At 36.2% G+C, this 16,962-nt stretch overlaps 1 long non-coding RNA gene across 1 annotated transcript in view; it reads left to right on the top strand.

Moving 5' to 3' along the window:
* Window positions 1–12,460: 12,460 nt before the first annotated feature.
* LOC144380957 (uncharacterized) overlaps window positions 12,461–16,962 on the top strand; it is an 87,414-nt gene continuing 82,912 nt past the window's right edge. The window contains exon 1 of the long non-coding RNA XR_013445316.1: window positions 12,461–12,536. This is a non-coding gene — a long non-coding RNA (uncharacterized LOC144380957). The remainder of the gene's footprint in view (window positions 12,537–16,962) is intronic.

Raw genomic sequence — 16,962 nt, 5'->3', positions numbered from 1 at the left:
CCAATGTATATTAGCATGAACAGTCATTATATTCTTTAGATAACCTTATTTTAAATACAGCACTCTATAGTCACAGAGATTTAAAAAGATTCAGGTTATAGAAATACTGATGTTAAATCAGTCAGAATGCACAGTTACTTCTCCTTGGCTCCATGACTCTATGCATAGGTGAAAATATGTTGATGTTGCAATTTTCAAATTGTGTATGCTCCCATTCTCTTCCCTGTTTCTTTTCGAATATGAAATCCCATGTGTCTTATTGTAATAATTAAGCAAAAAAATTGTTTCCCAGTATATCAGCCCCCAAATCCCTTATGCATAAAGCAAAGACCTAACCGAACATTTGCAAAAACTTGACAGCTCAGGTATCGATGCCTAGGATTCTCCTGGACTAAAAACTTCCCTCCCCTAATCCTGACCCTACAAATATAGACTGACTGTATTCCAAGCTATGATAGGCCCATTTCCAACTCCAAAGTATCAGAACCATGATGATTAGGGATATTCTGGTTATTAAAAATTCCAGTATTAGTGATTCACATGAAGGATTTCTTCTCAATGCAGTCATGCTTGAACTTCTCCTGCTGGGTTTAATATTTCTAAGTGCTTCAGAAGACACCCAACCCTCCATTCTCATCAGAAAGTATGAGTTGACTACCTCCTGTCTACTATACTTAGGGAGATAGCTCCAAGAAGGAGTGGCAACCACTTCAAGTATTTAGGAGGCTGTGCTCACGGGAGTGAGATGGGGTAGGGAATGCTGGTTTGGGAGCTGGAAACTCTGGATTTCCTTATTCACTAACATTAGATTGTAGGTTCCCTGAAAGCCAGAAATGTTCAGAGTAAACAAGTAAATTGGATATGTCATATAAAAGGTAAAATCTAGAAGAGCAAAATAGACATTGGGGTGAATTGTAAGAGTTAGAGGGACTTATTGGGAGGCAATTCTCTATTGTTTTCCAGCATTTCTGCACATGTTATAAGCAGAGAAAATGATTGCTTTGTTCCAGATTATTTTTTCAAGGATGTTTCTGTAGTAAACAGTCTGGAAGGTAAAGACAGCATTGCTCTGGAACAAAGGGCAGGGCGTGCTTCTTATAATAAGAGATGTGGGCTCCTGGGGTGCCTGACTTGCTCAGTCGGTAGAGCATTCAACTCTTGATCTCATGAGTTCAAGCCCCATGTAGGGCATGAACTCGACTCAGAATAAATAAAATAATAAAATAAAATAAATAACATAAAATAATAAGATAAAATAAAATAAAATAAAATCTTAACAAAAGAGATGTGGGTTCCCTAAGTTCCAGGTTCCTATCCTGTGATGCATCGTGCTCCATACGCAGGTGCCATCTGGCCCTCTTCATGTTGCCCTGTGGAAATTGGGGTATGGAGCACTGATGCAAACGTTATGCTGCTGGTTGTGCTTTGAATAATAAAGCCCTTTGTCTTTGACCCAGGTGTCTTACGCCTTCTGTGTGCATCTAAAAAACTGCAGAAGAATAAAGCATTAGCTTGCAAGTAAAGTATTGGACACCTCATAGTTCTTGACAGAATATAGAGAAATAAAGGGATACAGCATATAAAAGAACTCTAGAAAGGTAAAAGTGGAATACCACTTCCACAAAACTACCAATGGTCATAGGAGATAAAGATAAACAAAATCCCTTTATTTCAGCAACTAGCCTGCAATTCCCTTCCTTCATGTTTAATAAAGGTTCACTTAGCATTAATTCATTTATTCATATATTGAGCACCTTCTTATGGGCAGGTATTATTCTAGGACCAGGAATATAGTACTGACTATGACTGATAATGCCTCTTCTCTCTTGCTAAATGCCTATGAATAACCAGAGACAAATATAAATAAGTGAACAAATACATCTTAAAATTTCAGATGGTCATAAATGTTATAAAGCCAAATAAAAAGGATAATGTAATTAGGGACAGCTTCTTTAATTAGAGTGGTCAGGGAAAGCCTTTCTTTTTTTAAATTTTTTATTTAAATTCAATTTAATTAACATATAGCGTATTATTAGTTTCAGATGTAAAATTTAGCGATTCATCAGTTGCATATAACAACCAATGCTCATTACATTAAGTGCCCTCCTTAATGCCTATCACCCAACTACCCCATCCCCCCAACCCTAGGGAAGGCCTTTGTGAAGTGGTAACATTTGGTATAAGGTCTGTCATGTAGAATTTGGGGGAAGAACATTCCAGGAGGATAGGGAAAAGGAAGGGAATGGAAGAAAGTGAGGAGAGAAAAAGGAGAAAGAGAGAGAAACAGAGACAGCATGAGTAGAGACAAGGAAGCTTGAATAAGAGAAATAAAAGCAGTGTTGCTGGAACATGAGTGATGAATGAGAGGAAAAGTGACACTGGATGATTTTAGCAATTTGTGCAGGAGCCAGATCATATTGTAAATTATAGACTACAGTAGGCAATCAGATGAGATAGATGCTGTCTCTTTTCCTTTGTGAAATTAAATTGGTTCACTTTCTTCATTATTTTTAAAAAGATTCAAAGTTTAATGATGTTATGAAAATAAGGAATACATTTGTGCTGCGTAAGGCAGGTGTTTGGATTTACAGAAAAAATGAAAAAAAAAGTTTTTGCCTAGAAACTTCTGGAGAACAGAGCTAAGTATATTTGCAACAAAGTACTATTAATATTAAAACACTAATACTTCTATTACTACTAAAAATAACAATATAAAGATAAGGAAAAGGATGAGGAGGGAGACAAGAAGAAAAATAGCAAATTATAGAGAGAATCACTGCCAAGAATTATGCTCAATGCTTTACATACTTTTTTTTTAAACTTCAAAATTATGCTGCAAAATGCTTTGATGCTCCTTTCAGAATTGGGAATTCAGGCTCAGAGAGAAGAGGTCTTTGCCTGAGATTTTCCAGCTAGCCTATGTCTGAGCCAGGATTTGAACCCTGGAACTCTGTGGCTCCAGGGCCAGAAACTTTGCAGAATATTCAGCCTGTATTCTAATGCAGCATCTCTATGCGGAAGATGTTCTTTCCTTATAAAGCAGGCAGCTTTGTCATCAGTTGATAGAGAATTGTAGTATCCCAGAGATTGTTAGATTTAGTCATGGAACAAAATGATTGGTTGTTTTTATCTGCATTGTTTGAAAAGTCTGGCTCTATACAGAGGCTGAAATACAGCACATAATATTTTTTTCCAGTGGATGCCATAGCAGACCACAGACGTACAATGTCTATGCAATAAGATGGGCAAAAATGCCTAAATCGATCATCTAGCATGAGAATATAGCTGACCCATGCTTTATTCCAGGTGCTTCTAGACTTTGGTCCTCTGGAAGAAAAATGATGAGTTTCTGGAAAATATCTCTAAAGAGAAAGGATTATTGTCATCCTAAAGAAAATACTTCATAAATGCACAAAGTCAAAGGTAAGGGAACAGAAAAAAAATTCTGAAAACTAAAAAGGCAGGTTTTGATCTAATAGAACAATAGAATATCAAATCCAAGGGGATCTGGAATTTACTTCTTAGGTAATTAGTAACTAATAACATGTTATACTGGGGAGAAATGTCTGAAACAGATTGTCTAGATGAATGCTTTCAAAACTGTTGCAACGAACGCATGTTTCTAGAAATGCCAAAATTTCATGAAATTAAGATTCCATTGTTTGGAAAACCTCTAGCAAAATTTACCCAAATTTCTTCTTTCTTATAACAGAAAGAACTCTTATTTAGTTTTATTTGGGGTTGAAGGTGAGGCCAGTGGTTTGGTGGGCTCACTATTGGTGAATTTAAAACATAAGAGTGGGAATTTAAGGCAAAGAAAGAGAAAAACAAGCAGCCAGATGGTCAGTTATTGAAATCAACCAATCTCTTTAAAACAAAGGAATGCGGGGAGAGGTGTCCTGGCTCTTTCTCTAGTCATGTGGTTGGCAATGTGTTTATTGGAGATAGCTATCTTTGAAGTGGATGCCCCTTTGAAATGGATGTCTCAGCAATCAAAGCTTAAGTCAGGCACTTGGATCACAAAAACCTACAGATGAGACTTACTCTGTGGCATTGCCTCATCAGCCCTGGTGTACCATCTTAACTCTTTTTTTTTTGGTGGGGGGGGTGAAAATATAAATCCTAATGTGTTTAAACAATGGTGAGTAGATCTCTGTTACTTACCAGCAATTGCGTGCAATTCTTGATACACCCTGTGTATTATACATTTCACTTAAAGGTTTACAGGCACATTTACTCATTAAAGACTGAAAATTAATGTCATAAATAATGCATTCATAAATAAAACAACTATTAAGAAATTACTATGTGACAGACACTGTGCAAAATGCTGAGGATGTGGGAAACTAAAAGACAGAGTGATTGACTCTGAGTATGTCATGGAAGTCTTCTCAAAAGAAGCTCAATTAAGTCTTGAGGGGTGAAAAGGAGTTTTGTAAATAGAGAAGAAATGGAAATACAAGACAGGTAGGAAATGTGATAAATGAAAAGAGATAGCAGAATGTCCCAAGAACTTCAGCATCTTTGATAACAGCTGAGGAACAGAAGTAAGTTGGGTCTTCTGGGTGTATACATGGTCCTGTGACAGAATTACACATTTGGAGAGGTAGACAAAGGCCAAACTATGCAAGGCTTTTTATGTCAATCTACTGCACTAAGGCATTATACTCTAGGCCATGTGGCACTATTAAGCAATTTTAGACAAGGAGAAACAAAGTCAGTTTTGTGTTCTCGAGTGACCTCTCTGGCATTAATGTGGAGAATGGATAAGGGACGTTGACTGTGAAAAGTGGGCAAGGTGGGGCATGAAACCAGATATGAGAACATCAAATTGGGGTCTACTCAAGAGGCCATCAACCACTGCAGTTGTAACTTCTCTGACTTACTAGCAAAAGGCTACTAATATTTATTTGTGGAACAATACCACTTCCACAAAACTACCAACGGTCATAGGAGATAAAGAAATCCTGACTTCTACACCAATAGAAAGCCTACGTTTGAGGAAACTGATTCCATGAATTAAAATTTTAAAAAACTTCCCATTTTCCAATTTGTTAAAGAACAACTTTTTGGGGGGTGCCTGGGTGGCTCAGTCATTAAGCGTCTGCCTTCGGCTCAGGTCACGATCCCAGGGTCCTGGGATCAAGCCCCACATCGGGCTCCCTGCTCAGCGAGAAGCCTGCTTCTCCCTCTCCCACTCCCCCTGCTTGTGTTCCCTCTCTCGTTGTGTCTCTCTCTGTCAAATAAATAAATAAAATCTTTAAAAAAAAAAAGAACTTTTTTTTTTTTTGAGAGAGAGAGCACACGTGTGTGTGCGCACGCATGCGTAGGGGGGAGGGGGAGAGGGAGAGAATATTAAGCAGGCTCTACACCCAGTGCAGAGCCCAACACAGGGCTCGATCTCACCACCCTGAGATCATGACCTGAGCCGAAATCAAGAGTGGGACACTTAACCGACTGAGCCACTCAGGTGCCCCAAGAACAACTTTTTTTAAAGAGCACAAAAATGCAGATACATCTTTCATCTACTCTGATTCTCCCACTAACAGCTCCATGCTGAAGATGGTTTTGATTTCTTTGCCACTTTGCAGATATCTCACTATCCCAGGATGAGAGAACAGAGTCTGTTCATCTCTTCATGTCTGTAGTCAAGGAGGTTTCCATTTTCCCAGGGGCCAACATTCCTGGCATTGAGACGATGCTGAGAAATTGTCCACTATGGTGTTTAGCATTACACTTGCTTGCAGCATTGTGACTGAAGCCAGATCATTTTCACTGAGGTAGTACCATTGATACTAAGAGTCAATGACTGCAGCGTCAATAAAAACCTGCATAGTCCTGATTTCAGAGTGATTTCTGTGGGAGACAATAACACCTTTCCACTACACTTAGCATCCCTAAAATTAAAAAAACTACAACAGTGCATATCCAACTTCATGAGCTCTTGTAACAACCTTCTACCACACCAAATTATGAGGAGATTCTGAGCTTTTGAACAATCCTACCTCTGAAGTATAGAGTGTTTACTTTGTAACTTTTGTGGAAGAGCTGTAAAATATTTCTGAATGAGATTCCTAGATTCCCACTTTTTTTTAAATTTTATTTATTTATTTGACAGAAAGAGAGAGCACAGGCAGGGGGGAGCAGCAGAGGGAGAGGGAGAAGCAGGGCTCCCCGCTGAGCAAGGATCCTAGGACCCTAGGAATATGACCTGAGCCTAAGGCAGACGCTTAACTGATTGAGCCACCCAGGTGCCCCTAGATTCCCATTTTTATCAGTATCTTCCTCGTGAGGTGGTTGGAGGTTGGTTATCTTTTTTATTGTTGTTTTGCTGTCGTTTCTATCCCTTCCACAACTCTCATCACCTCCACCCTGCCAACTAGATTTCAGGGTGGAATCAGTCAGTGTGTGAAGAATTAGAACTCAAGTTCTTTCCATGATGCTTTTGCCCACCATCTATATTTTTTTACAAAGACTCCTGCCTCTGATTTCATTCCTTTAGGAAACTTTTTCCTTTCAAACAAATGAAATGCATCACCTTTTGAAGAGAATGTATCCAAGAAACTCTACTCAGAAGGATTTCTGGCAGAAAGCATCACTACCCCCATCAGATAATGGCAGAGGCTGAATATACAGACTGGGTGGGGGGGGAGGGATTGTCTGTGTTACATACCCAGTAAGCTTAATAAATATTTTACTTAGAAAGTAATGATTAGAGCAGCCTACTTATAGAAAAGTATAAAAGTATATATATATATATTTTTTATTTGGACTTTACCTAGTTCCCAAAGAGAACAAGGAGTAGCTAGTGGTATACACTCCCTCTGCTTTATTAACTGTTCTACTGAAAGTTTTGCTGAGGTCCCAGAGTATAAATTCGAAGAAAAGGACACCATTACACATAGTACTTTCTCCTTTCCTGAAATTGAATTCAACTTTTTTATTTCTGTAAGAACAATATATTCAATGAGATGAAAAGGCAGCAACAGTTGAGAATTAGGAGGAGAAAGAGCCATGTGGCTCAGTCTTTGTTTTTCACAAATGGAGAAGAAAACATTGAGATAAGAATCATGGTAGTGAACCTTTAAAATATTTACAAAGCAAATCTTTTCAAGAATTAGAGGCATGTCCTCAGGTCTAGAAAATATCCTGACTACAGCCCTATAAAATTAGTAAGAATCATGAAATCTTAACAGATCCTGAGATCAGTTTTTGGAATGATCATTTTTAGAGAGCATTTAATCCAATGCTTAAACATCACAGTAAGAAAACAAACATTCCAGAGCATTAAAGTGACTTTTCCAATGTCACGTGGTAATAGGGGCTATCTGGACGGGGCTATATTTCAAAATTATTACTATGTGGTGTGCTCCCAGGCAATTTATTCTAGGGGAAAAGCCCTGGGCAGGGATGCAGGTTTTCTCCCTTCCACAAAGTAGACAGGTGTGTGTGTAATTTAGGACACACTGATTTCCTGAGTTTTTGTTAGAAGATACAATCTTGACTTTTGAAAATCTAACAAAAAAAACACCTAAAGTAACAACATCTGAACCCGTGTCAGAGATCAAAGACTGAAAGTTCCCCTGTTTAGAAACTAAATGTGATATAATTCAAATCAGATTTTCAAAACTAGGCAGAACACTTTGTGTCATTACTTCCCTTAAGGAAGGGAGACATGAGAACACCTTATTTCAAATAAAAAGGCCTTTATTATATTCAGTTGAGGCTCCACCAGTTAAAAGATTAAAGAAACTTCTTTAGGTTTCTGGAAATACTTAGTAACCCAGTTTCATAAGATCCCATCGCATCACAGCAGGATGCATGTTTGAGAGCTCTTCGATATAAAAGTTTAGACCTGGGAAAAAGAAGAGCCAATCTAGTGGAGGGAAAGTATTCTCTTTTTTTGGAGTTTTACCTTTAGCAATTAAATTAATCAAATAGATATTTTTCACTTTCCTTCCATAAAATACACATTTAAAGACCATTCAAATATAAAATGCTCTCAAAATCATGCTAATTGGCTCTCTGGTAATTCAAGAGATGACTTCTTGATGAAGAAAATAATGATGAGCTCTCAAGGGAATGTAAGGAATTTTGATTTTTAAGAGTAGTCCCACTTACATTTTTTTTCAAGTTATAAATAAGAAACACTTTAGAATGGAAGCTTGAGAAGGGTTCCTGAAAGGGAGAGTAATGGCGATAATTCATCATCTCTAAACCTCAGGGTAAAAAGAAGGGAAACCTCAGAATTACAACCTTTAAGTTGAGTAAGATCAGATAATAGGATGAAGCTATGTGTCCCACTTAGCTTCACAGGTATGGTTTTCCCAAAATGTAAAGACTTTGTAAATGCTTATATTCCATTATTGTAGGTGAAAGAGAAAGACCATTTTCTACCTCTGTGCTGCAAAAGAAATGCTTAAAATTTATAGAGCAGAAAGGCAGAAATATTCCTGGAATCTAGAAGCCTAGCAGTCTCAGTTGGTTGCCCCATCTGCCTACTTTTTTGCTGCAGAACCTCCATTTGTTTGGATATTCACTCTCACATGGTTCAGAAAAAAAAAAAAAAAAATAGAGGAGGATAATTATGATAGGTCTCAAACCCCTTGGTTGTGATTGATTAGGTATGAATGTGTGACCCAATCCTGACCAAAGGGATAGACAGGTAAATCTATCAGTGTGGCTTCACAAACAAACAAACAAACAAACTAAATGATGCAAGAGTAGAAATATCTCTCTTTTTCACTAGATATGGCCATATGTCAAGATGATAACACAGAACTGCTATAAACATCTCACAACCATAAGTAAAAACATTTCCAAGTCGCTAAAGATAACAGAAGACTAATGAACTGAGCATCTGGGGCCATGATGATATTGTTGCCTTGCAAAACCAATTCTGGAATCAACCATCAGCTGAGCACTGAGAGACAATTTTCCATGGGTCTCTTCATTTCTGCACATCTTACAAGCAGCAGTACTGCCTGCCTTTGTTGCTGACTACATTTTCAAGGATGCTCGTATAATGAAGAGACTTGGAAAATAGAGATAGTGTCTCCTGTAACAGAGCCAGTTTGTTTACTTTTCAGTATGATAAAGATAATGTTTACCTCCAAGACAAGATGTAGGCAAGCCCACTAAAAAAAGATAGGTTTCCTAAGCTTAGAGTTCTTCTCTTGTAATGCAACCAACTTTATGGGCATGTATCACCTGGAGCTTTTAATTTCCATGTGGAAATGTGACTCATGAAACCAGCAAAAACTGATACTCTGGCTGTTGTTACTGTTGTAATAAAGCCTTTATTTCTGACCCAGAGTCTTGTAGTTCACATGCACTCATGAAACTGTTACAGGCTAATTATGTTACCTCACATGTAAAGTAAAATCTCAGACCATTCACAGTTATTCATATTAAACTTCCTATTGTGTGAGGTAATATATATCCTCAATAATTAATCTCTTTTTAGTGGGACATTCTACTGTTTATGGCTAAAATCATCCACTGAGATACTGTCACAAAACTGTATATTTTTGGAAGAGGAGAGTAAAATATTTTCTAGGTGTATGCTTCATGTTATCATAAAGTCAGAGGCATGATATAGTGAAACTGGAGGAATTGGATACTTCTGAGATCTTAGGAAACTATTTGATCTTTTGGCCTAAGTGTTCTTTTTCATTAAATGGTGACAGTAAATATGCTCTACCTACATATGCTCTTATATAAGGGCCATGCTTTGCAGAAAATGTAGTTATTTTTATTGAATTAAAAAAATCATATAATTTACATGATTATTCTCTAGAAATAGACCTAAAACTGTTTATATAATTAGTATCTCAATACAACATTTTTTATTATAACACCAGGGTTTACAAATGGAAGATGTCTTTAATTCTACAATAAACACCTTTAATTTAACATAATTTTGGGGGGGATAGAACTGCAAAGAAATATCTTAGGCACAAGTATAGAATCCTTTCTTTCTTTAAAAAAAATTTATTTATTTATTTTAGAGGGAGAGAGGGCGTGTGCACATGAGTTGGGGGAGAGGCTGAGGAAGAGGATCTCAAGCAGACTTTGTGCTCAGCTTGGAGCCCAATGTGGGGCTCGATCCAACGACCCCAAGATCATGACCTGAGCTGAAACCAAGAGTAAGACACTGAACTGACTGAGCCACCCAGGTGCCCCTAGAATCATTTACAGATAACTCAACTGTAAATATGTAACCCAAAGAGCAACAAGAAAGAGCTGTTTTTTCCCTCTTCTTTTCCTTTCTTTTTTTCATGTTGGTATAGCATAGACTTTCTTTAATGAATATTTTGTGAAGTACCCATCAGTGGACAGAAATGTTGTTAAAAATTCTTTACCAGTCTTTCTTTCCTTTCTCTTTCCTTTGTAGAGGAGAACATATGGCACATGGAATGTGAGGTGGAGAGGGAAGAGGGAGTTGAAGAACTACATGGAGGTATGGAATGGCAGGATTGATAGTCAGGGATGCTGGGCAGACCAGAAGATGTAATGACCAACAACAGGAGTAATGAGAAGGTCAGAGATGACAGAAAAGATGGCTGGCATGGCTAGAGTTCGGTTACATTGAGCAAATAAGTAAATGTATTGAGAATAATATGAAGCCCCTGGAAGCAAGAGAAGATATTAACAAAGAAAGGTAAAATGATGAAAAGAAACATGAGGTGTTTGACTAAAATTAAAGATTTTAATATAGACGCATGATTTTGTAATATATATACACAACTATATGTATAATAGTTGTAGTTGTATATGCGTTCATATACATATCCTTCCAAGCTCTGCCCATTGATAGGGCAATGATACTCTTTAACAGTAAGTACAGTGAGTACCAAGACATTGGTTTTCTAAGTGCTGACCTCACTAAAAAGAACCAGGGCTTCTTGAAGTACTAACTTTTCCTAGGACAAGGACAAGGAAAGTAGGAGATGAGCTCTGAGTATCGTATTGTGCCTGAAATTAAGGTAATGCTCAATGAGTGTTAAGGACATCTCTAAAGCACATAGGAGCCAGTTTGAATGGGATGATTTTGGTATTAAAGTAAATAACAGTAACAATGGATTGCAACCTATTGAATAAGTTAAGAATCCATGATATATTGATAATAAATGGATGAATAAATGAATAGAATTATGGGTTCTATTATATATTCTATTATAGATAGATTTTATTTATACATCTATATATTCTATTACAGTTATATACAAAAATATATGTATAGATAAAATTTTTCCTTACAGTAGAATGCCAACAAATTTTGAAGGAATAATGAAAATAGAGAATTGCCATTTGGCAACTTCAGAGATCATGATTAATTAAGTAGATGCTATCAATAGATACCAAAGTCATTTGGTGGTGGTTTGATGAGGAATGGGTTTATATAATTATTATGAAATATTTCCCTATATTACTCTTGTCAATTAAACTGGTAAAATGCTGGCTGTAAGTGGAAAAACTTGGCAAAGGCCAGTATTACCCAGTGTTTTCAGTTGAAGTCACCAGAGAAAGGACTGTTTCACAAGTGTCTCAAGAGGTGATGCACCAAGAAGTGTGCAACAACATTTCTGCAGAATTCCTGCCAAAAGTGATGAGCTGAGTCAGGACAGGAAGAATTACCACATGGACTCAGGTTGAGGGTCATATTATATAGAATGGAAGGCCTGCTACCTTTAAACTTGTCAAAGACACAAAAGACAGAAAAACACTAAGGGACTGAATCAGGATGGAAGAATCAGAAAAGACCTAACAATTAAATGCCACATGGTGTCTTGGATAGGAACCAGAATCAGAATGGGAAAGTTGTCACTATTGGGGCAACTGATAAAATTTGAATGGGAACTTGGGCTTGAATGGTAATATTGTACTAATTTTAAATTCCTGATTTGGAGGGTTATGTGATTGTTAATCAAGAAAGCATGCTTGTTTGGGGAACAGAAATATTGTACTGTTTGGAGTAAGGGGACACTATGTCCACATCTTACTCGTGAAACTTCAGAAAGAGATAAAAGATAATGGCTATATATTTATATACAGAGAGAGAGAGATTGGGAGACAGAACAAATGTGGCAAAATTTAATAACTGGAAGATCTGGTAGATATATAGCAATACTGATGTGCACATAACTATTAGAAAAAATGGAATTATTTCCATTTAAATTTAAGGTGGGTATTCAATATATCATTTGTTAGTCCAACAAATAGTAGGATTCTGCATTGTTTGTCCCATATTTTGGGTGCAAGATTTACAGAGGGAACAAGAAAAACACTCTAGACACTAGTGGAATTCATATAACCATGGAGGTCTGTGATTCCTTTTTTGAAGTAATTAATTCATTACAACATTATTTTCATTTATGCTATTTTTAGACATTCCAATGACCTTGTGGAAGGCAGCGAGGAAATATGAGCAGAAAATTATAATATTCAACAAAATAATAAATATATCCACTGAAGCCTGTACTTTATAACAAATGTCCTCTATTTCTTAATTTCTGGGATCTGGAGTCTAGAAGGTATGTCATTTCCATTATTGTTACCAGAATTATGAATAGAGGTTGCTTTTTTTTTTTTTTTAACTTTTTCAAGGACCTTCGCAAGTATGATCTCGTTTGTCAGGGCTGAAAGCAGTCTAGTAGTGCACTGCCTCCTCAAATAATAAATACTGTATTTCTTTCCTTCCAGCTCCCAGTTCCTTAAATTTCAAAGGTCAGCAGCATTCTGAATAAAAGAGTAAAGACCAAAAACCCTTATAAATTGTGGTAGAGGCCCTCAGTGGAAACATTATTTTTAAAGTGCTTAAATCAAAACAATAAAGAAGGTGGTTTCTACAATATATTGACACATTTCTTCCAAGTTCAATTTTTTTAAACAATAAAACTTTTGTTGACTTTATTCTTTATTCTGTTCTGTATCTATCAGAAGTATAGACTTCCAATACCACAAAATATATTAAAATTCTTAAGAATGTTTGCAGTCTCACAAAGGGTCTATGGTTTATTTCCCTTTGTTTTGTTAAGTTGCAATACTTTTTGCCACTGAAGTTTGACAGATGACTAATAAGAATTATCCTGGATTCCCTCTTACTGCATATTGTGAATTTATTTTATTTCTATGTGAATAGTAGTTATTCAGGATATCTGCATATATGAAAAGTTGATTTCAACCAGAACATATTTGTCCAATGGCTGAACTATCTCAAGCCCAATGCTACTATACACATGAAACATAAAACAAATGAAAAGTAATCCCTCAACCGGAAACTCATTTTGGTAATAAATGATTAAGAATCCAGTAAAGAAATCCATTACTCTATTCATAAATAAGGGGTAGAAAAAATTGAGAGAAAAGTGTGACTCTCCAATTAAGGAGGTACCAGGGATGGTTTTCTGTGGAAGAGAACAATAACCAAGGTTTTAAAAATGAATAGAAGTTTATCTAAAACTAATGATGTAACGTATGGGGATTAACATAACAATAAAAAAATTAAAAAAAAAAAGAAATTATTATCTGCATGGCTATAAAAAAAAAATGAATAGAAGTTTATCAAACCGAAAACTAAAAGTACCCAAAGATACAGAAACATAGGAAAAATAATAGCATGTGATGAATATATTCACTACTGCCTCAACACAGAATATGGGTGTGTGTGAGCAAGATGAGCAGGACTGCTTGTAAATGTGAGAATGGAGAGGGATAGAGGGGCCAGATCATGAAGAACTTTAAATGCCTGCATTTTATCCTGCAAAGTAAAAGAAAATGGGGAGCTAATAAAGAACATTAGATGGAAGAATCACATGGTCCTAGAAAAAAAAATCAAAGAAAACCATACTTAATAACTGGATAGTATGCAGGAGTAAAATGCATCCTAACAATGGAAAATATATAAGTCATCATTACACACTGAATATTTTGCATATGAAATTATATCTAGTTCAGTGTTCCATTCGTATTAGAGTTGCCATCTGTACGGTAGGGTCCCATTCCATGTGAGGCTGCTCATGCTGCTGCAGAGGGCAGGCAGCTGGACAGAGAAAGAGGGAGACATAACATTTGGTATTCAGAGACGTGGGATGCAATCATTAACTTCAGTGTCACCATGTGCCTAGTACTATGCAAAATCCTCTTTTTCCCCATCCTATAAATCCAAAGGCAGCATGTGGGGTGTGAAGGTGTATGTGCATGCACGTATATTTTGCTCATTCCTAGTTCCTTCTCACACAACAGCTAGAGTGACTATTCAAAAACTCAAATCAGATCATCTTACTCTTCTGGCATAAAACTTCCAGTGGCTTCCTACTGCACTTGGAATAAAATGTGAATTCCTTTACATAACTTATAGCATCATGCAGTATCTAGACTTTGCCCAATTCTCAAACACTCTCTTTGTCACTAATTTCTGACCATGCTGGCCTTTTGTCATCCTGTAGAATAACTCAGGGTCTCCCCTAAAATATGGACCTTTGAACTTACTGATTCTCTTGCACAAGATGTCCTTTCTACTAGCAGAGTGGCTGCTTTATATACTTCATGTTAGAGATGAAATGCCACTCAACTCTGGAAGGCAAATCCATATGGTTCAAACTAATATTACATAATGTTGCTCTTCATGGCCATGGTGACATTAAATGTTGGAAACAAGATGGAAACAGTTGGCACAATGGGATGTCCACAGGGTTTGGGCCCAAATCTGTAGTTAAGATTCCAATTGTACAACTTACTAACTGTGATTGTTTAGATAAATTCCTTAACAATCTCTTAGCTTCATTCAATTTTGCATTCACAGATTCATTCATTTGTTCATGCAAGCACTGTTCTAGACAGTGGGGATTAAGCAGGGACCAAGATAGATAATACCTCTGCATTTTTTTGAAGCTTCCACTGATGATGGGGGAGATAGATAGATAGATAGATAGATAGATAGACAGACAGACAGATAGATAGATAATAGATAGATATTACAAGTTCAGAGAGTGATGAGTGATATGACTTGGGTAGAGCCTCTTTTCCACAGTTTGACCAAAAAAGTCTTTCTTAGGAAGCATTTTGGCTAAGTGGAAAATGTTATATAGTGAAATTAGTGACAGAATGTCAGCAAGCACCAATCCAGAAACACTACTGGAGTGCTTCAGGATTAAAATTTATAGATACTGAGACCACCATTTTACAAGGTTCCTATCCTAGGAATTAAGTAAAGTGTAAGATATGTAGCATAGTGCATGAAACCTGATCAGTATTCAATAAATGTTAGTTTCCCATACAACAAGGGACTAATGAGGACTGAGAAAAAGATAAAATCACACTGATGTTGGCCAGCACTGTTATTTCTTGCAAACTCAAATACTCTCTCTCATACTCTGTCCGTGTGCACCTAAATGTGGCAAGTTATATATATCACTGAAATATAATACACTAGGGGAAAAAAGTTATTTCTTTCCAAATTCTTGAACATATTTCTAATAGCATATTGATAGGTATTTCTAACAATAGGAATTTCCCAGTAATATAATGTAAGAAAAGGAGGGATTTAATTCAAACCACTTTTAGTGTGAGTCTGTGATCCATCATTTGCTAGTTGTCTGACCTTTGTTTAAAACACCTCATCTTTTTGAGGCTTAATTTTCTTATCTATAAGATAATAGAATTTCAATCATAAAGTTAACATTTAGTGTGCCTGTAATGTCTCCTTCTGCATAAGTGTGTTACATGTGCTAACATATATTCTTCATAACCACCTCCTGATATATTCGTATGATTACTCCCACTGTACAGATGAGGAATCTGATGTACAGATAAGTCACTTGCCCAACATCATATCACGTGAGTGTAAGAACATTTGAAAAAAAAGAACAAATATTTGAAACTAGCCTACATATAAGTGAAAAATTAATATTTGTCATTACAAACTATTGAGATCTTGTAGTTGTTCATTATCACAACATGGCTGTTGTGTTGTTGGAGTTTTAATATACTCATGCATTATGACTCTAAAGAGAGAGCTACTGTATAAGCATTTCTCAAACATTTTATTTAACATATTCAACAATTACTACGCATAGGCAATGTTTTAAGAACTTTATAATTATTAACTTAATTCTCATATCAACAGAGATGATTACATTAGCATTTGTAAATTATGTGGCATTATGGTGCAGAAGTGAATTATTTTCTTTAACTTTCTTATTTTGAAAGTTCAGAGTTACTGGATTGCTTTAAAAACTATCTATTGGCAAATGATGTGTATTAGCATGGTACAACATGAGTGGGAAAACTTCAAATTTTGCATGATGCTGACCACATAATGTAAAACTCTATGCAATTTATGAAAGCTAAAGCAAACATATATATATTATATATATTATATATATATATATTATATATATATATATCACTGTGCCATAACAAGACAAAGTACATATTTTAGAAATAGTCTGAATTCTGATTTTCTCCTTTAGGGTCTTCCTATAGCTTCCATCTACTTGGTGAGACATTGAGTTAGTATCATAGGATTGATGGCTTGAAAAGAAGTATTATTGGTATTCCATCACATGTCACTATCTACACAAAAATGTTTAATAAGAAAAAAAAATGTTTGCCCTCCATGTTGCACCTTCCAATAGCTCTTCACATGACCCTTCTTTAATGGGTATTTGCAGACTATCTCAGGAGAAAGAAGACGGTCACTCTGAATATGTTACCATCTTTTTAAAAGTTTTAAGCCGCAGTGGACCTAAGTTTCTCCAATATTGATAATTGCTGTGTTTGCAGAAAGGTCAGTGGAGGGCTGTTCTTGAGAGTGGTAAGGAACATTCGTACGCTCAAGGTTATTTATAGTTCAACCTACCATTTACTTATTAAGGATCACATGAGCTTGTTCACCTAATTCCATCCCACTCTCCCTAAATATACTTGGTGCCCATGCTAGTATTATGATAGTTTTTT

The sequence above is a fragment of the Halichoerus grypus genome, chromosome 2 (assembly GCF_964656455.1).
Source record: "Halichoerus grypus chromosome 2, mHalGry1.hap1.1, whole genome shotgun sequence".
Lineage (NCBI taxonomy): Eukaryota > Metazoa > Chordata > Mammalia > Carnivora > Phocidae > Halichoerus > Halichoerus grypus.
This window is presented reverse-complemented; position numbering and strand designations above follow the sequence as displayed.